Here is a 20,277-nt window from a genome sequence, read left to right as displayed (position 1 = left end):
TTTTAAAAATGGATGATTAAGATGCTTAGAAATAAAGATCAAAGCAGCTGTTCAAAAGGTTCGTGTACTTTAAACAATGGCGAAATACGCTGAGCTCAGCGACAATAATATGAAAGCATGAGTTCATTAATATTAGTACTAAAATGACGCTGTCGTCATTCGTTCACCTGGCAACAATCAAAATATCCATTGTTTCATTTATGACATTTTTGCTAGCTTTGAGATATTGGATTCTAAAATACGATTAGACAAATTATATCACTCACAGTGTGAATATATGACTATCATTATTGACCAATCAGAACAGCATATTCTATTTACTGTAACAAGATTACTGTGCGGTCGAACAACATACAAGCGTCCCATGCTAAAAAGAAATGCATTAAGTGTATTGAGTGAATACAAATATTGAAATACAATGTACAAGATTAATTGTAAAATCAAGATGCCACTGAGAAAGTACAACTACAAATTTTGGAAAAGCTTGGATGGAAACTAGCTGTTGTGATAAATTGTCCGGACAAGATTCTGACACAGACAGACAGACAGACAAACAACTGTTCAGAAATGGAAGATTAAAAATTGGGAAATTGAAACCATCACACTTATACAGCTTAGTGTTCAGCTATCCCTTCTGGTTATGTTGTAAGTTAAATCAACTGGGACATAGGGGAAGCAGGGATGTTACTCTCTAGAAATGGAAGATTAAAAATTGGGAAATTGAAACCATCACACTTATACAGCTTAGTGTTAAGCTATCCCTTCTGGTTATGTTGTAAGTTAAATCAACTGGGACATAGGGGAAGCAGGGATGTTACTATCTAGAAATGGAAAATTAGCACAATTGGGAAATTGAAACCATCACACTTATACAGCTTAGTGTTAACCTATCCCTTCTAGTTATGTTGTAAGTTAAATCAACTGGGACATAGGGGAAGCAGGGATGTTACTATCTAGAAATGGAAAATTAGCACAATTGGGAAATTGAAACCATCACACTTATACAGCTTAGTTGTAAGCTATCCCTTCTGGTTATGTTGTAAGTTAAATCAACTGGGACATAGGGGAAGCAGGGATGTTACTATCTAGAAATGGAAAATTAGCACAATTGGGAAATTGAAACCATCACACTTATACAACCTTCTGGTTATGTAGTAAGTAAAGGATGAGGTAAGTGGCAGATGTTGAAGAGTTTAATGTCCTTGATTTTAAGTTCTACAGCATGACTTATCTCTACTTCCTACAAAAAAGAGACATTATTTGAACCAATCACTGGTTCAATCAAGCATAAAATGGGGTCAAATCATGGCACCTTTACATAACCCTTGCTATACATGTATACACATTCTTACGATCATTACAATTCATACATTAGCCGATTGTAACCTTGGTTTTTGTGGCATTTTATGTACAGAATAGTATATACTGATATAAGTCTCCTGTTATTAACAAGCATGTATCACACATCAGCTACCAAGGATTTTTGGGTAAAAAAATCCTAAATGGACACACTACTCTGACCTGATGACCTCGACCACTTTATAAGAACAGATTATCAAATTTGCTTCCCCATGACCTCACAAAATGTTTATTAACTATATATAATTAGAATTTCACCTAACCTAGATATCTCACCCTACAGCTAAAAACTGCAGATTCTGTAAAGCTACACATGAAGTAATGGGAGAACATTAAGCAGTTGTTTTGCAACAATTTTACAACACAAATAAAGGTATTTACTGAAAATGTGATAGCAGAACTGTGATAGCAGAATAGTATGAAATGGTTAAATGCATCACTAATCAAAAGTGTATGTAGTCATGAGAGTCCAACCCAGACAAAAACTAGCAACACACCTGTGTAGACCCCTTCTCCCTATCCCCACCCTGACCTACACACTTACACCACATCCGTGAAGACCAGCCACCCCCACCCAAAGATACATGCTACTTTCACCAATGTGCAGACCCCTATCCCCAATCTCCTACCCCTCTCCAGACCTACACACTAACATCACACCCAGTAAAGACCCCCACTGCCCCTCTCCTACTCCTATCCTGACCTACACACTAACACCATACCTGAATAGACTCTCACTCCCAATCCCCCACCCCCACATACCTGAGTAGATTCTCACTCCCAATCCCCCACCCCCACATGCCTGAGTAGACTCTCACTCCTAATCCCCCACCCCCACATACCTGAGTAGATTCTCACTCCCAATCCCCTACCCCCACATGCCTGAGTAGACTCTCACTCCTAATCCCCCACCCCCACCCTGACCTATACACTAACACCATACCTGAGTAGACTCTCACTCCCAATCCCCTACCCCGGACATACCTGAGTAGACTCTCACTCCCAATCCCCCAACCCCACCCTGACCTACACACTAACATCACACCCAGTGAAGACCCCTACTGCCTCTCCCCCACCCCCGCCCCCACCCCGGCCTACACACTAACACCATACCTGAATAGACTCTCACTCCCAATCCCCCACCCCACATGCCTGAGTAGACTCTCCCTCTTAATCCCCCACCCCCATCCTGACCTAAACACTAACATCACATCCAGTGAAGACCGTTACTGCCCCTCCCTGACCCCCACATGCCCCAGTAGACTCTCACTCCCAATCCCCTACCCCCACATGTCTCAGTAGACTCTCACTCCCAATCCCCCACCCCCACCCTGACCTACACACTATCATCACACCTGTGTATAACCCCATTCCCCATCTCTCCACTCAGATCCACACTCTACCTTCACTATGACAACACCTGTGCTGCCTTACCTGCGAGCATGCTTGTTAGTGTCACTGACGGTGTGAGCGATCTTCCAACAGGAGATAGCAGCTCTGTACACAATCCATCGCAGCTGTCAATAAGTTCATGTCTTTTACCCGCTGATGACTTAATAACCAGATAATTCCATCGTGGATCTCCAGTGGTGTGATAACCAACGGGTCTACACTACCTGTCCCTATGAGGTGCCGTATGTACCCTCCAAGCCGCAGCGTAACACATACAGCCTGTGGAGCAGTGAGTGGCTCGGCTGGGTGCTGTATTGCGGATCAATACCCGGATTTGATGAATTACAATTCTGTTGCAGCAATCAGCTTAACGGCACTCTCATTGACTTGTTGGATCACTGAGCCTATGATAACCTTGTCATATTAAACCTTGAGCTGGGGGATCTCCCAGTAATACTTTGTAATGTCTTTACCTTGTCTTCTACATTTATTTTACATCAACTGACAGGTCCAGATCTGATCTGTCTATACCCAAAATGCTCTACCAAGTTTAAAGTTGACACCTGTCATACAGGACTTAATTTTTCCGAAAATCAAATATTATGATCTTAGCTCGCCTCATTTTTCCAAAAGCTATGACCTTTCCCATTGATCTTTAGCCCACACCAGGCTGGGTGCGTTCCTCAACTATTATACATCTTCTTCAAAACTGCATTTCCTTTAGGCGTTTGGCTGATGTTAAGATTATTAATTTTGTCAAGGTTTCTAATATTCACTCTCACCTTTCCATATGTCAGTTAGAGATATAATGCTAAATCATTTATCTGCTTTATCAGAGCATAATAGAAAATTACACCTTGAAACTCCTGGGCAATCTAATTAGCATATTCACGGAGCTTTGTCACCTCCGTGTCATACGACCTGATCGGTCTTAAATCAGACTTAGTGATTGACTGCTGCAACATTGGAACAAAGGTTCCATGGATTTAAATCTCCGACAATTCCTGTTAACTATCGAGGCTAGTCCTATTACCGACACTGTCGGTGAATAAATTTATTACTAAATATTGAAATGTTAAGTTATTTTCCTGACAAAATTGTACACATTGTGTTTAATGCAACAGTATGATGTTAGATGGTTAAGTGTCCACTTTTAATGCATGTTTACAAATGGTATGTGTAGATCAGCCAAGATCTGATAGATAATCTAGTTCACAGTTTTTGATGATCCAAGGTGGTTCCATACATTACCATATCCCACATTGTCCTACCTTCATCCCTACTCCTTTTCTCTCCTACCCCCATGATCCTACTCCTTTTCTCCCCTACCCCCATGATCCTACTCCTTTCCTCCCCTACCCCCATGATCCTACTCCTTTCCTCCCCTACCCCCATGATCCTACTCCTTTTCTCCCCTACCCCCATGATCCTACTCCTTTTCTCCCCTACCCCCATGATCCTACTCCTTTCCCCCCCCTACCCCCAAGATCCTTCTCCTTTCCTCCCCTACCCCCATGATCCTACTTCTTTTCTCCCCTACCCCCATGATCCTACTCCTTTCCTCCCCTACCCCCATGATCCTACTTCTTTTCTCCCCTACCCCCATGATCCTACTCCTTTCCTCCCCTACCCCCATGATCCTACTCCTTTCTCCTCCCCTACCCCCATGATCCTACTCCTTTCCTCCCCTACCCCCATGATCCTACTTCTTTTCTCCCCTACCCCCATGATCCTACTCCTTTCCTCCCCTACCCCCATGATCCTACTCCTTTCCTCCCCTACCCCATGATCCTACTCCTTTCCTCCCCTACCCCCATGATCCTACTCCTTTTCCCCCCTACCCCCATGATCCTACCCCTTTCCTCCCCTACCCCCATGATCCTACCCCTTTCCTCCCCTACCCCCATGATCCTACTCCTTTCCTCCCCTACCCCCCATGATCCTACTCCTTTCCCCCCCTACCCCCATATCCTTCTCCTTCTCCTCCTTCTCTCCCCTACCCCCATGATCCTACTTCCTTTTCTCCCCTACCCCCACATGATCCTACTCCCTTTCCTCCCCTACCCCCATGATCCTACTCCTTTCCTCCCCTACCCCCCATGATCCTACTCCTTTCTCCCTCCCCTACCCCATGATCTACTTCTTCCCTCCCCTACCCCCATGATCCTACTCCTTTCCTCCCCTCCTCCATGATCCTACTCCTTTTCTCCCCTACCCCCAGTGATCCTACTCCTTTCCCTCCCCTACCCCATGATCCTACTCTTTTCTCCGCTACCCCCATGATCCATCCCCTTTCCTCCCCTACCACCATGATCCTACCCCTTTCCTCCCCTACCCCCATGATCCTATTCCTTTTCTCCCTACCCCATGATCATACTCCTTTCCCCCCTACCCCAAGATCCTCTCCTTTCCTCCCCTACCCCATGATCCTACTTCTTTTCTCCCCTACCCCCATGATCCTACTCCTTTTCTCCCCTACCCCCATGATCCTACTCCTTTTTTCCCCACCCCTTCAGGTGTCGCCTCTTTCTCTCCAGTTACTTCTTCCCTTTCCTACCCCTGTATCCTGTCTCTCCTATCTTCTATTCATCCCCTCCTTCTCCTGCTTTCCCCCCCTCTGTTCCATCCTCTTTCCTCACCGTAACATCTCTGTCCCCTTCCAAACTTTCTACCTCTCTTTCATCTCATCAAATTCTCCTCTTCTGTATTTCTCCTCTCTCACTCCAACCCTCTAATATCTGCTCACCTTACTATATCTTTCCTCAGCACTTCTCTCCATTCATAGCCTCCTACATCTTCCCCTCCCTCCATCCCTTTCGCCTGTTATCTACCCCTGTATTCCCTGCCTCATTCCTTCTGTCTTTTCCTTACAATAATCCCCTTGACACTCAGCTCACTCCCAACATATCTCCCTACGTAGTTCTGTCTTTTTCTCCTACTTCCTGTCTGCTACTCTGGCATAGTATCAGATTATATCAAAAATAGACCCACATTTCTAAATGTGCCATCCCCATAATCCTAAAACCCCCATATCAACATCATATAATTAAATAGAAGAACATCTTCAGACTAGTGTCCATTATTTACTGTTCAAATGACCTTGACAAGATATAATCTTATCATGTATAGAGTTGATTAAGTTCCGACAAATTCAAATTTGCGAAAAAGACAACGGGGAATCACTTCAGATACAATATATACACATGGTGTTTTAAATGAATGCCCATCTAATCTAGTACAAACCATCTAGTATAACCACACCTTTCCGCTATAAACTCACTTAAAATTGGTACAGTATGGATATATTATTGAAGCGTGTTTGTATCGTAAAAACAATTCTTACAGCCAGTTATCAGGTGTGGACCCCCTGCAGAGATATGTGCACCGACTGAACCCTTGGAGGAAAGATTGGTATGTAATGAAATATACATTTGATATTGATTGCAAATTGTTTTCTATTTGTAGCAGTGTTTAGTGTATGTGGGAATAGGGCAGACCTCCGGGATAATTTCTATATGTAGTCATTACGTGCTTATAAGCGTAACTGAAGTCCGAGGGAGTATATATGTTCCAGGGATTTCCATTAAACCATCTTCAGACACGCTCACTTACAACTCCGGAATGTGTAATTAACACAATTAAAGCCAAAGGTGTCAAACAAGATTCATTAATATATTAATTTATTGGACAATTAAATTTGTTTATTAGATGCGAAATACAGACAGAGTGGGTTTTCATAACATCATAACTATAACGACATTTCAAGTTAAATAGAGCATGTTTTTTACTGTCTTAATGACTAAATACAATACATGTATATATATATATATATATATCAAAAAATAGTTATTGATAATCAAACGCCTTGAATTGTCAATTACTATTTTTTGATATATACACGTATTACTTGCATTCTGTCACCTTCAACATTTTTTGATATATAATAATTATATTTATCATAAAAACTAGAAGTTTATAAAGTATACATAGTTTGAATGGAATAGAAAGTGTTGATACTTTGGACAACATATACTGTCGTAAGTGATGTAATAATTAAGCTATCAAATTGAGTGGCAGTTACCATTAATATGATTCTGATTCCAAATAGATATACAGGAACACAGACATTTTGATTTTAATGATATATACGTTTTAAACTGCATGTCAAAAGTTGTTACTTTTTAAGATTGCCTCAAAACTGCTAGGGATCAAAACCTGCTCTACTGAATTAGCTTAAGAGAAATCTCCCTTGCCAAGTTAGTCAATGAAGCAGCTAGCATCATATCAGCATTACATACTTCCCCTCCAGGAAATAACTTGTTTTCAAATCTACCATGGGTAGCAATGATGCTTATAGTGGAAGCATAAATTTTGACAATACAGTCCCCAAGGGCATCAATGTAATAGAGGTCGTTTTGTGAATGTCTCCACTAGGAATCGAACCCAGGACCTTTGGTTAAAAGTAATAATATTCTGCTAAGTGAGTTGAAAAGAAATTCTCCCTATCCGAGTCTGCAGGAAGTGGCTGGAATTATGCAAGTGTTACAAGTTCATGATTTAAGAGGTTTAATACTTTCATAAATGAAACTGCTACCTGTTCAGGTCAGAGTGTTTGTATCAAATTGAAAACAAAAATTTTATATATTATGGGATACATATGTTTTTCTATTTCTATTCAAATAAAATGTCACGATACAATGTACACCTGTATATGCAGTTTTACCTTTAATGAAAACTCAGGTGAGTGCCGCAGTGTTGTCTCGGGTGTGGTAGGGTTGTAAAGGTAAGGAAATAAAACGTTATGAATGAAAATCATAATCAATGTAATTATTGTAGGTGTCACACCTGGCCAGCCACAATGTCAGTTCAGCCAGTAGGGGTTGATTAGGCGTACCTGTACAGGTGACGCTATCGTCCAATCTACACGGGGTTACCTTTCATTCGTCTGGGTCTACTCATTAAGATACCTGCCTTATGTAACCAAATACACACCTGTCGTAAAGGGAGCTTACTATATGTATATAATTATATACTAAAAATATGAAGGAAGATTATCGTTCCACTAACACAACAATATTATGTAGAGTTCAACAAGCATAATTTATCGGATATTGCTGAAGCAATACAATATGTCCCCTACCACCCCCTGCTAAAAATAGTAAGTGACCTTGACCCGAAAACCCTAAAACTCAATCTTGTCCAAGATATTATGGTCCTGTATCATTGCTTAAAGTTTGATCAAAATCTCTCATGGAATGATGCCGCTAGAGCGCTGACAAACTTTGACATTGAGACATACGCATGTACATATGTACAAGCCAGACGGAGAGGAAACCTATAGTCTCTTCTATAGTAACTATTAATTATGAAAATAGAAAAAAGTTTTCCATCACTATAATCCAATGTATAGCATTATACACTACATGTACATGTCCTTAAATGACCCTGGCTGTTAATAGGACGTTAAACAAAACCATCTAAACTAAACTAAATGTGTATACTTGCAATGCTTCACCTTCAGTTTCAAAGACAAAAATATGCTAGTTACCTAAACCTTGATAAGAAGACCACCTGTTATATGTGACCTTTTTTGTTGCCTCCCTTGGAAGGTCATGTATGACAGGTTTGAATGACATGCATACTGCATTTGATATATAAATAATGATATCAAATTATTTGAAATAAAATAACATATGTATCGTACTAACAAAATAGAAAATGTGATATATCAACGTTTTAGATTGTTTCTTGAAGGAGGTGCATTAAGACCAGTTACAATTTAATTATTTTCGGTTGACAAAGCATTTTAAAAACTGGGTTTCATTTGGTGATATTCTTCTTACTAGCCTCTTTAAACAAGAGCTGTTGGAGAACAGCATAGCTCGTCTCGCAAATGTTTGTCAATAAATAATTAAAATATATTAATTGGAATGGTTTCGCAAATTGCATTAATAATATTTATATTGTTTACTTGATCAGATTATGTTTTGTGAATTCATGCAATTTTCAAAACCATACCAATTTATATATATATATAAATTATTTATTGACAAACATTCAGGAGACAAGTTATGCTGTTGTAGATTAAATGAATATACATATGTATTAATTACAAATGTAATTACTTTTGGACATATTTCTTCAATTTTGTGACAAAATATTATCCTAATGAGAGTTGTCTCCCTTGAAAAATGTGGTATAAATTGTCTATTGTGAGCATTTTCACATTGTTTTATTTTCAGTTTCACCCCATAGTGTAACTCCATAGGGACTCTTTTACCAAATATCAGCACCCTAGTACAATCATAAAGTGATGTGTTAAATAGCTTTCAACATTTGCACAAATTTTTTTTAAAAATGTGTTTTTTCCCCAAAAAAATATTTCAGTTTAACTCCGGCAAGGGATAGTTTAACCCCCACAGGGAACCTAATACCATGTATTACTATGCCTTTCAACACTCACAATATAAACTTAACACAAAGTCCAAAGATTTAAAAACAAAAACAAAAAAAACACAGATTTAAAAAGAAAAAATCCAATTTTTTTTTAAAAGTTTTACTCCAAGAAGGGATTGTCTTACTCCATAGGGACTCTATTGCCAAATATCAGCACCCTAGTACAATTATAAAGTGATGCATTAAAACCTCTTAACACTTGCACCGAAAACTTAACACAGAAATATTCTAAGTCCAAAAATTTGAAAATTCTAATTTTTTCCCAAAAAAATCTTTTAGTTTAACTCCGGCAGGGGATAGTTTAACCCAAGAGGGAGTCTATTACCAATTATCAGCCCCCTAGTACAATTATAAAGTGATGTATTCATACCTTTCAACACTTGCACCAAAAACTTAAGGCAGAAATATTCTAAGTCTAAAAATTTGAAAATTCTGGTTTTTTCCCAAAAAAATCTTTTAGTTTAACTCTGGCAGGGAATAGTCTAACCCCAGAGGGACTCTATTGCCAATTATCAGCACCCTAGTACAATTATGAAGTGATGTATTCATACCTTTCAACACTTGCACCAAAAACTTAACGCAAAAATTTTCTAAGTCCAAAAATTTTCAAAAATCTGTTTTTTTTTCCAAAAAATCTTTTAGTTTAACTCCGGCAGGGGATAGTTTGACCCCCACAGGGACCATAGTACCATAAATTACTATGCCTTTCAACACTTGCACCAAAAATTTAACATTTGGAAAACCAACGCCGATGCCGACGCCGGAGTGACGACATAAGCTTTCACTCTTCTTCGAAGAGACAAGCTAAAAAAGGAATTGAAATTTGAAGCCTTGAATATATCATTCAGATTTACAAAAAGGTACAGGGGTCACCTGCCCGTCCAAGGGAGTTTTCTCCACTTACTCCAGTTTTCCTTCCTCAGTAAGACCCTCACATGCTTCCATCAGGGCCAAGCAGAATTATCAATACAAGTTATTATAACTTGTTTCACAATTGTCATAAAATAACCAAAAAGTTCATAGTAATTTCAATTTGAACAAAAAGATTTTTTTTTTTTAATTTCAAAATTTATATTAAAAGGTTATCATAGATAATTTCATTGACAAAATATTATACCTATACTCTTCATTTTATGTACCTTAATTAATATTCAGTTTCTCAAACTTGCACTAGGGTAAAGAAGTTACCAAGACTACAGTACGTACCTAAGCGCTCGAATAATACCCTGTACTTTTCAACTACACAAGGGGCTTGTACCTCAATACAGAAATAAACTCGCACCCCTAATAGGTGATGACAGTGTTGAGACACGGTAAGAAAACCCCCATGTAGGACTCGTAATCATGCTGAACCCAACGTCTGCATTTACACCTGTCCTCTACACCTGTTGCCTCTCTCGCCAATCACCCCTGGCAGCACGGAGGAAAGGTCACACAAGGTCACGTGTGTATCCCTACAAACTTACCTGAACTGGGGAGTTAAACTTTGATGTACCTGAGGAGATTCTTATACCGATAACATGCACAGACGAAATGAATACCCAGTTATTCTAAACACTACTGCACACAAACGGCAGCCATGACTAAGTCAAGTGTAACAATCAGACTTACTCATTTGAATGTTTGGGGTGTCACCTTCGACATCAAAGTAATATGTTTCGATACTGAGGTACCGCAGTTTAATCACACTGTCATCATTTACCGTGAAGTACCCAACTCCAGTTTTTTTTTCCTAGTTCAAATTTTTCACGCATATCTGAATACTCTTTGTCAGGAATAATATGTGTTAGTTAAAGTTGATCAGATTTAGACAATTAAGTTATGTCACGAAAGTTAAATCTTAAGATTACCTGATTTCATAGTACAATGGGGGCTATTGGCGTATTTGTACATTATATATCTGTGAGAAAATGATTTACCTATTTTTTTATTCTTTACTGATAACCTGTTAGAAGTTTACTGTATACTTAGGGGTGGGAGGGCTATGCTACCGCAGTACAATCATTGCCTCCTTTGAAGCATGACCTCCAAAAATATGTCATGCATGAACTGTATGAACACCATTTGTCCACTAGCAGTTCAAAACGGTTTCCTCGGTAACAATGATATTTTTGGAATTTTCCCTCAAAATAGAGTCTATTTCTAGAACTCTAACCAGATTAAGTCAAGGGATAGACACTTACCTGGTACATGTATTGTTAGAAAATGTCTTGTCGACTTACAGAGGTGCCTGATTAAGGAAGTTTTATAACAGAATTGGATGTTAGTCTGAAAAGGTGTTTGATGGCAGGAGTTTCTGATGCAGCAGACGACGCTTACCTTAATTAAGCTTCCAGATCACCTTGTTTTCTCCTAGTACTTTTTGAAGGGTCTCGGTGCAAATACATGTATATGATGTTCGTAATTTGCCCTCGTTCTATCACTTTTATGTTTAGAATTACCGTTTTAATTTAATGCGGTTTTTCTTTGTTGTTTTTTAATACAAGAGGTATCCATGCAATCTGGTGAGATCAATTTGTGTGACAAAAGGTAATTAAAATGACCTTGTCAAGGTGATTTCAGTTCTATACGGAGAAAATTCCACACCTCTTCATTAAACGTTGGGAAACCCGTGGTAAATCCCAGATAGCTGTTTACTCAAGGCAAAAGGATAAGAGATAGCGTATTGATTCATGTATGATATAAAAAAATGATCCATCATATCGTATTAAAACCATCCCTACAGATCAATCTGCATTAAATATCAACAGCGGAATATCTCACCTCCCAGCTGTTGTCTACACGATGACCATCACACGGGTGACCACTTGACCAATCAAAACTGACCGCCCCACAAAACACTTTGTGTATAGAGATTTTTATACAGATACCCAATACACTGTCGCCTGTGGAGTCAATAACTGACCATCGCTGACCATTAGAGTCGGGGTGACAATTGGGGTCAAAAGTCAAATAATCATCAAAGTCTTCAAAGAAATTGATCAGGTAATTACCAATGATTGTTCTGTCATATTTCCCACACAAGGTGTCCAGTCGGCACGGTAACGGATGACCACTAGCACAAACTGGCCCTCAGGTGTGGCTGGTCACCAAAAGTTGACCATCTAAATAAACGATAGGCAATTTGTTTGACAGTCACCTAAGGTGAATGGAGGACAACAGTCTCCATGGTTACGACAATATGGCCATCATTATTTATGGCTTTGAAATAGAAATTACCCAATTATCGGTATCAGAACTGTCACGTTAGATGTTTGATCGTAAGAGTTTACAACCAAAACCCTGATATAACTTTGGTTCTGTCTAACAGGTAAACCCAGGATATTCCCTTTGAAACTTGGTTTACTAGATAACAAATTAGTTAATTAATTTGATTTATGTGAAAATTCCAAAGAAAATCATTGAGAATAGAGATCTTCTCCATGTCAGTAGAATGGATCAAAGTAAGTTGTGTGACATTTGATTGCCTTTGGGCACAGCAAAGGTGTACGTTCATATCAAATAGGTGTTCGTAGTTCCCAAGTAAGCTGCAGGCTCTTCTTTTCATCATTTTTCTTTTCTCATTCTGATAACCTGACAGGCATTATTTGTATACTAATGACCAAATCAAACACATTATTTATGTAAGGTGCAAACAGCATTTATGCTACGTACCTCATGCATTAAAATATTGTCCTTGCCTATCATAGTGGCCAGTAAGTTTTAATTAAATAATTATTCAGTGGAGCAGAACTAAAACGGTCTAGTGACCCTGACTTTTAATATGAAACCCACATACTAAACACAAACCCCTGTTGAAGTCTCAATATCCTATAAATTCAGACACATTGCCACACAGCCTGGTGACTGCCTATATATTCTATAAAACACACTCGTGTAACCTATGACATGGCCGCTGTGACTGCAGCAGATGTTTTCAGTGTTCACCTGAATATCTATACAGGATGTCGGATGTTGGACTACTTCGTGTGGGGCCAGATTCGAGTGGTCATTTACAGTGAACAGATCCTGTCAAGTGGTCAATTTGAGTGTGGTCAATTTAAGTGTGGTCATTGTGGACTGGACATGTTTTCTAATGGACTGTCACAAAGTTCTCAAGAGATTATACCAATTTATATTCAAACTGAATTAAATTGAAGGTTTCTGAATGTTAGTTTTTTTTCATACAATCTTTTTATTATTTCACTTCATAATGCACATGGAAGTTATTTTTTATTATACTTCCAAATGAGTTTGTGATGGCAACAAATTACCAAGTTGCAGGATCATATTTGATAAGCAAATTAAACACCCAAAATCATACTCAATATGCAAATCAGGTGAAAAAAATTATGATGACACAAAACCACATCATCATGAAGTAGCATGCACGTCGCACCTTTCTTATCGACGATGGGGTTTTCAAAATTGTTCATTAGCATTTCAAATATGAGAATTCAATGTAAGCAAAAACGTATTACAAAAATTGTACTTTAAATTTCGCAATTTTCATATGACATTTAACAAGAAAATATAATATATCAACAGACATTTTAGCTTTGACAAAAAAAACCAGTATGGCAATTTCCGAGGGTTAAATGTGTAGATATATTCCCAGGGTGCGATATCTCCTCGGACACGGAACATTGAGTATTCTCTACAGAAGCAGTGAAGCCACAATGGCATTAGCCACCTTAACTTCTTTCTGCAAGGAGGGTGGCAAATTAATATCAGATGCAAAAAAAGGTTTTATGGTCGTGAAATTGAAGGTAATGGAGTGGATAAAATGAGAATCGAGAGATTTAAGAAGCGATATTCTTTCCTCGGCTTATTAACATACTGAATAACAGTGCCTTGAAAACTGATGTTTTTTCCCATGTAAACCTGATGTTTTTTCACCTTATTTAGCTATACAAAATGTACTTGAGAGGCAATTTTCACACAGCTTAATTCTGTAGCATTTGTAAGCATCAATAGGGGTAATGAACTGATGCTCAGCTGTTCTCCTTAACATTGTCAATAGAACTACTAAAGTTAAGGCCAAGTAAGCAAATATATTTGCCCCTCCCATCGAGTCGAACTATTGAAGTGATGTCTTAAAAAATGTCTTTCAAAGATATATATTTTATGACTTAACTTCAATAGTTAGACTCAAAGTTAAGTCCAAGTTAAAAAATATCTTGAATTTGCTCTTCACATTTAGTCGAATCAAACAATTAAGGTGTGATGCAGAGTTAAAAATGTCTCCGTGGAATCAATTAAGAAAGCTAAGGCTGAATTGTAAATATATTTGCTCTTCACATCCAGAGTCAAACTACTAAAGCTTAAAAAGCTGAGCTAAACAAATATTTTTGCTCCTCAAATTTTTAATCATCCAATAGTCAATTAAACTACTGAAGTTATGTATGGCAGAGTAAAAACCTATATCTTTATGCTCATAATTAAATGACACACTTCAATAAAAATAAAATGCAAATTTTAATAATGTTGAAAAGTTTATGACCCGAGTCATTTTCCCTAAAATTACTTCTCAACTTTCCATAGGAGTATAGTTTTTGGACATGGACCAATTATGTTTAATTTTTTCATGAAATTCAGTAGCAAACATTTCCAAACTGACAGTTAAAGAATTTGAAACAGCAGTGAGCTGTATTACAATTTTCGAAAAATAAAATGATTTTCTAAAAGTACATAAAAATTACGAAATAGATATATTGGGCCTAGCTGCATGGTGGAGGGTGTGAGGTCGGGGTGCCAGTTTAAAGTATTCACTTTTGTTTATAGATTCTTCATGGGTGATCTTAAAGATTATAATCTTCTTTAAGGAATGTTTTTTAAATAGCATGTATTTAAACTCCTATAATAAATATTGTGACAGCTGAACATGCCTGTAAGAAGACTTTTTACAATACTTTATTGTTGTTTAGTATTGACGTTAAACCTCACACTAGGGTTAATTATTTATACAACTTTTTATTACCTGGTATGACTACTAACAGTACTTTATTACATACCACAAATAATACACATTTCACAAGTATACTCATTTTTGACACTTTTTGTATTAAATACTTAAAAGAAATATATCAATTTTGCTGGGCCTCTTGTATGATTCTGAGTGAGGTAGCCACTGGCTACTACAAGGAAACTTTGCCTCAAAATGACCCTGGCTGTTCACAGGGAATCATGGTGGCCAATGAAACCTCAGGGAAGAAACAACTGATCAATTTCAAATTAACAACAGGCACAGCCATCTCATTATAAAACACTGAAATGAATTCTCACTAAATTATTTTCTAACAAGTTCGTCTACACAAATTAGCATCACACAGAAAAAACATCAGGTTTAGGAATAAACTCTGCATGTACCACAAATTATCTCGGTTAATTGATTCACAGAAACAAGCACATTTTTACAATATATAGTAATTATACAATGAAGTTTTTATGAACAAAAAAGATAACTTCCTTCCAATTTTTTAAAGAAAATATAGGATTTTTTTTCAATTTTACTGATTCACATTGCTAGATATTGCATAATTCTCATCATAAAAAATTTGTAAAAATCACAAAAAGAAAAGAATTAAGGACACTGATAAAATATATTGATTAATAATCAAGAGAGGCGATATTTTACAGTTAAGTTAATAATGACAGGAAATTGGCATTATTTTTCAAAAAATAACTTCTAAAAAATTCTATTAAGGCTGTATGTGGGTATCACAGGATGATCTGCCATTCTAAGGACTTGGGGTTCCATCAAATGTAGTCAAGCAAGTCTTTCTGATATGTCTCAATCTCCCGGGGAGGAGCATATAATCTCTGATGATAAAAAAGCTAATCTCATTGACCAAACCTGCCTTCTAGCTCTTGAGTGTACACTGTCTATTCGGAATCAATAAGTTATCTTACGATTCTCTTCGTGGTCTTGTGGGGACATATATGGCCTGTGGCAGGGAAGGTTTTGTCTAGTTCAGTGACGCGTGACAAAGATCATAGCCCTATCTCAGGTGTAAAAACACAGGTATTGACAGGTGTATACTGTGATGATGGATGCTAGCTGGCAGAATTTATGTCTTTTGGCTAATGACGGCCATTTTCTGTACAACGGTCGATATCATTACCGTCCATACTAAATGCATTAACAGTCCCTCAGTATTAGTGCAGGCTACCGCCAATAGGACCGTCCCACTGAATAACGGCCAACATTGCAGACATAACATAGAGCTATATAACTGTACAAACAGAATATGGAGTGCTTCCTGACCACAAAACATGACTGTCCTCAATCAGAATACACATGCCATAGACACTGTGTATCTGGTTGTCAGCGTAAACAGGATATTGGTAGGTCAATCGTCATAGACTGACTTGCAATACCATATTGAAAATATTATCTTTGATAGTCAGACAAACACAATAATCGAAACGACTACCAATGTTCACGCATTGTGTAAGAACACAGACCGTTTTAATTATGGTTGAAATGGCCATGGCATTCAACTGGCATCTCGGTATCACCTGGAAAACTTGACAGGCATTTGATGTAGAAAGTGCTTTTGATGACGTTTGGAGTTCTGTGTAATTATCGTCATGCAACCATAATATTGACAAATACTTAAAATACTGCAACAATAATAGCGCTCAAACTTCACTGAATATCCAAATCCCTCAGAACATGCGACTGTCCAAATTCAAAATACCTCTCTGGTATTATAGAGAATACTTAGTCAATTGACCCATAGATCTCGGTACTCGGGCTGATAAGGTGAATTACGCACACACAAAGACTCTTAATACGAAACAAACATATTGAACTTTAACATAAATGTTCAAAAACAAAATACCATCAATTTGAAGGGATTAACATACTTGTTTTCCGCTTGAGCGATTTGCATATGTCATACTTCGTTGACCCATACAATACAGTACTAATTGAATAAACAGACAACAGTTATATCCTCATGTTCAACACCATCATTCAATACTTTTATTTATCCGATCACCGATCTATTTATCCCTTACAAAAGCCCATGACACATCTGTACCCTGTTCCGGCTGATCCAATAAATGTTACACAAATTGTTTACAGTCTTAAAATTTTTCTTTTTAATCTATGATTATCTGAAATAACAGTCAACTACGAAGGTCTTTATATTCCACTGTAAAAATGTGTAGAAATATTTTGTCTTTCTGATCTTCTTAAGTAACCTAGCATTGTTTGAACAACCAACAGATACCAATGGTTTTGACCATTCTCAATCTATTAATGGAATTCTTTCAATTTTTCTGCATCTTAACATTTTTATAAGGTGATCGTTCAGCAGGAAGATCGAAAACTATCTGTTCTGTCAAAGAAAGTTATGGTAGCAAATCAATTTCTTAAAAAATTTAAATAAAACATACCATAAATACATGTATCAATAAGATTTTATTGAAAATGACAAAAATACACAATAAGTGCCATTTATATATCTTTCTGCAGAATAATATAATAACAAAATTAAATCTTTATTCATTATTTCTGTACAATAACCTAAGTTTCCCTTTGTTTAAGGAATCAGAATTTCATACATCGAGGGAAAAAAGGCTGACTTGGCAAAACGTATTTGAGACAAATTGACCGTCTGCTTGCTGTGTCAGCTAGCCATTAGTAGACTAGATTCTAACACACAGACACTAGCGACAACACATTTCTGAACTACATTCTGTGATAGTAAGGTCTCCGGGGGCTTTGGGAACAAGAGGCAGCTCATCTCTGGAAATCACCTTTGAAATGCCAGTACTAAAAAAACCTTTTTGGATGCCACTCAGCCTCTGAACCAAACTGTAACCCCCCCCCCCCCCCCCCAACCTTCATTCACTATACACCACAAAATTATCCTTAAGAAACCATAGATACCTGTCCGGCACCATCCATCATATAGATATCTGAACTCTCTTTTATTCCTCTTACGTTAAACCGTTTTAGACCAAAAACATGTACACTGTTACCATTGTCTTTGCTAATGAATAGTTCAAATAAAATATTTTATTTAAATTTTGTGCAAACAATTTCTCCCAATTGAATTAACACCATAATAGTATTTTCATTTAGTTTATTGGAAGCAGGTTGGGTTTTTTTTACGGTTTTTCCGCTAATCATTCTCCGATGATATTCCGTGTTTTGTAGTACAGAAACAGCTCTCTCTTCAGTGGAATCTCCCAGATCAATGTAAGTCATGTTTTACACAAACAAATGTCAATTCCCAAGTTCAGCATGAATAAACCTAGCAGAACCGATGGAACTCGACACGAACCTAACAGCAATAAAACAGGCACATCGAAACTTAACAGGTTTTTAATTTCGGTGAGTTTTTTTTAAATGCTGATCTGATATCTGAAATGGTCAGGCAAATGCAGAGTAACAGGATTAATTTCACAGGAACTATAAGCTACCAGATGTCATGTGACAATTCCAAGTATCTGATTGGACGATCATCATGGCAAATTGGCCCTCCTGGCATGATGAGTAATCTGCCCTTTTAAAGGTTTAAAAATATTAGCCATACTTTTAAAAAGGTTTTCGCTCAATAGAATTATGTCAGATATGATGATGGCATAATGATGATGGAACTGGAGATTTGTGCAATTGGAAAAATTCACAGAAACAGAAAAATTGGAAGACAAATTTCTCCATGAGGACATAAGGTTTAAAAACTGTTCAATAGGACATCGTGGGTAAATCCCTACAGCAATTTATTTGGAAGTCCTCTATCATATTTCAGGAAGAGAAAATTTGCAAAAACCTTAAATGAAGAGTATAGTTCATTATTTCTATGGGGTTAAAAGCAGCCAAGGAAACAGAGGTGGACATTTTTATAAGGCGGGATCTTAAAGCTCAAGGCTTAATTGACATTGTGAAGTTCTGAGTGTTGTGGTATTATAATGAAAATAACTGAATCCATTTGTATCGTAAGGAATTTTTTAGAACATGTTGAGTCAGCATATATCAATGAGTTTTAATTACAATTGCAAATTGCCTTTCGCTGAATTTTTAAACATTATTGCAAGAAATTACCATTGAAATGTGATTCTATCGACTGACAATACCTCATCTTCATATATTTGTTTAATAATACAATGTTTTTTGTAGAATTCCTGCTTACAGTGGTAATTCTTATACTATTGTAGACTGAAATATGATGAAAAGAAATTACTGGAACATTTTTGTTTATGAAAAAAAAACTTCATTAATGTAGAAAGTCATGTGAATGCATGGTTAAGATGTTTTCTATGCAATATTGATTTGTTTCCGAGACCCTGCTTGGATGTCTGAGTTGTTGCCGTCAATAACACAATGTCGAAGTGGATCTAAAACATTTTTTGGAATAATTTTCTAAGAAAAGCTGATTAGCATGCGATAAGACCTACCTTGTGTTGAGTAGAACAGGTAAAAATCACAGACGGATAAGCATAAACACACACACACTTTCAGTTAATGATCACATAAAATCATGTTAATCTTCCGAGTTTTTTAACTCCGGGGTGAAATATTGTGATGATCGAGATGGTCACTCCAGGGTATCAATGATGGTCAGTTCAGATTAGGAGATGTAACACAGTAGTGCATGGACACAATTAACTGACCAATACAGGTAATAAAAAATATGCCAACCTACCTGAGAGAGGAGGCTTGGCCAGTGGTCAATCATCAATATATGTTGGACAGGTGAGCTAACGGTGTGCAGTGAAGCGATCTGTCCACTATGGTATAATCTAGGTGTGACTCACTGTTATAAGGGGCTGTAAGGCTGTCTGACAGCTGCAGCTACAAAACACATTTGTCAATATTTACAGCTATCTAAACACACTGAAACAACACAACATGAGTACTCCAAATTTATAATGTATAGTTAAATGGGTTCTGTTGAATGCATTGGTAGAGAATTGAATATTGGACATGTCTGCCTCTATCAGAAAAAACATATCGACAATTCACTGACAATCAAGTCCAAATTTATCCTACTGAAACAATAGAAGGCTACGTCAATCTAATAAGGTAAAGAGTTTAAGGTGTAAGGTGATACTGCACAAGTTATAATCACACAG

The 20,277-nt window shown here is 37.4% G+C and overlaps 1 protein-coding gene across 1 annotated transcript in view; it reads right to left on the bottom strand.

Annotated features, from left to right (window-relative positions):
• LOC117323321 (delta-like protein D) overlaps positions 1-19,975 on the bottom strand; it is a 99,268-nt gene extending 79,293 nt beyond the window's left edge. Inside the window, exon 1 of the mRNA XM_033878461.1 lies at positions 19,848-19,975. The gene's annotated coding sequence lies outside the window, so the exon portion shown is untranslated. The remainder of the gene's footprint in view (positions 1-19,847) is intronic.
• Between the last annotated feature and the right edge of the window lie 302 nt (positions 19,976-20,277).

The sequence above is a fragment of the Pecten maximus genome, chromosome 3 (genome assembly GCF_902652985.1).
Source record: "Pecten maximus chromosome 3, xPecMax1.1, whole genome shotgun sequence".
Lineage (NCBI taxonomy): Eukaryota > Metazoa > Mollusca > Bivalvia > Pectinida > Pectinidae > Pecten > Pecten maximus.
This window is presented reverse-complemented; position numbering and strand designations above follow the sequence as displayed.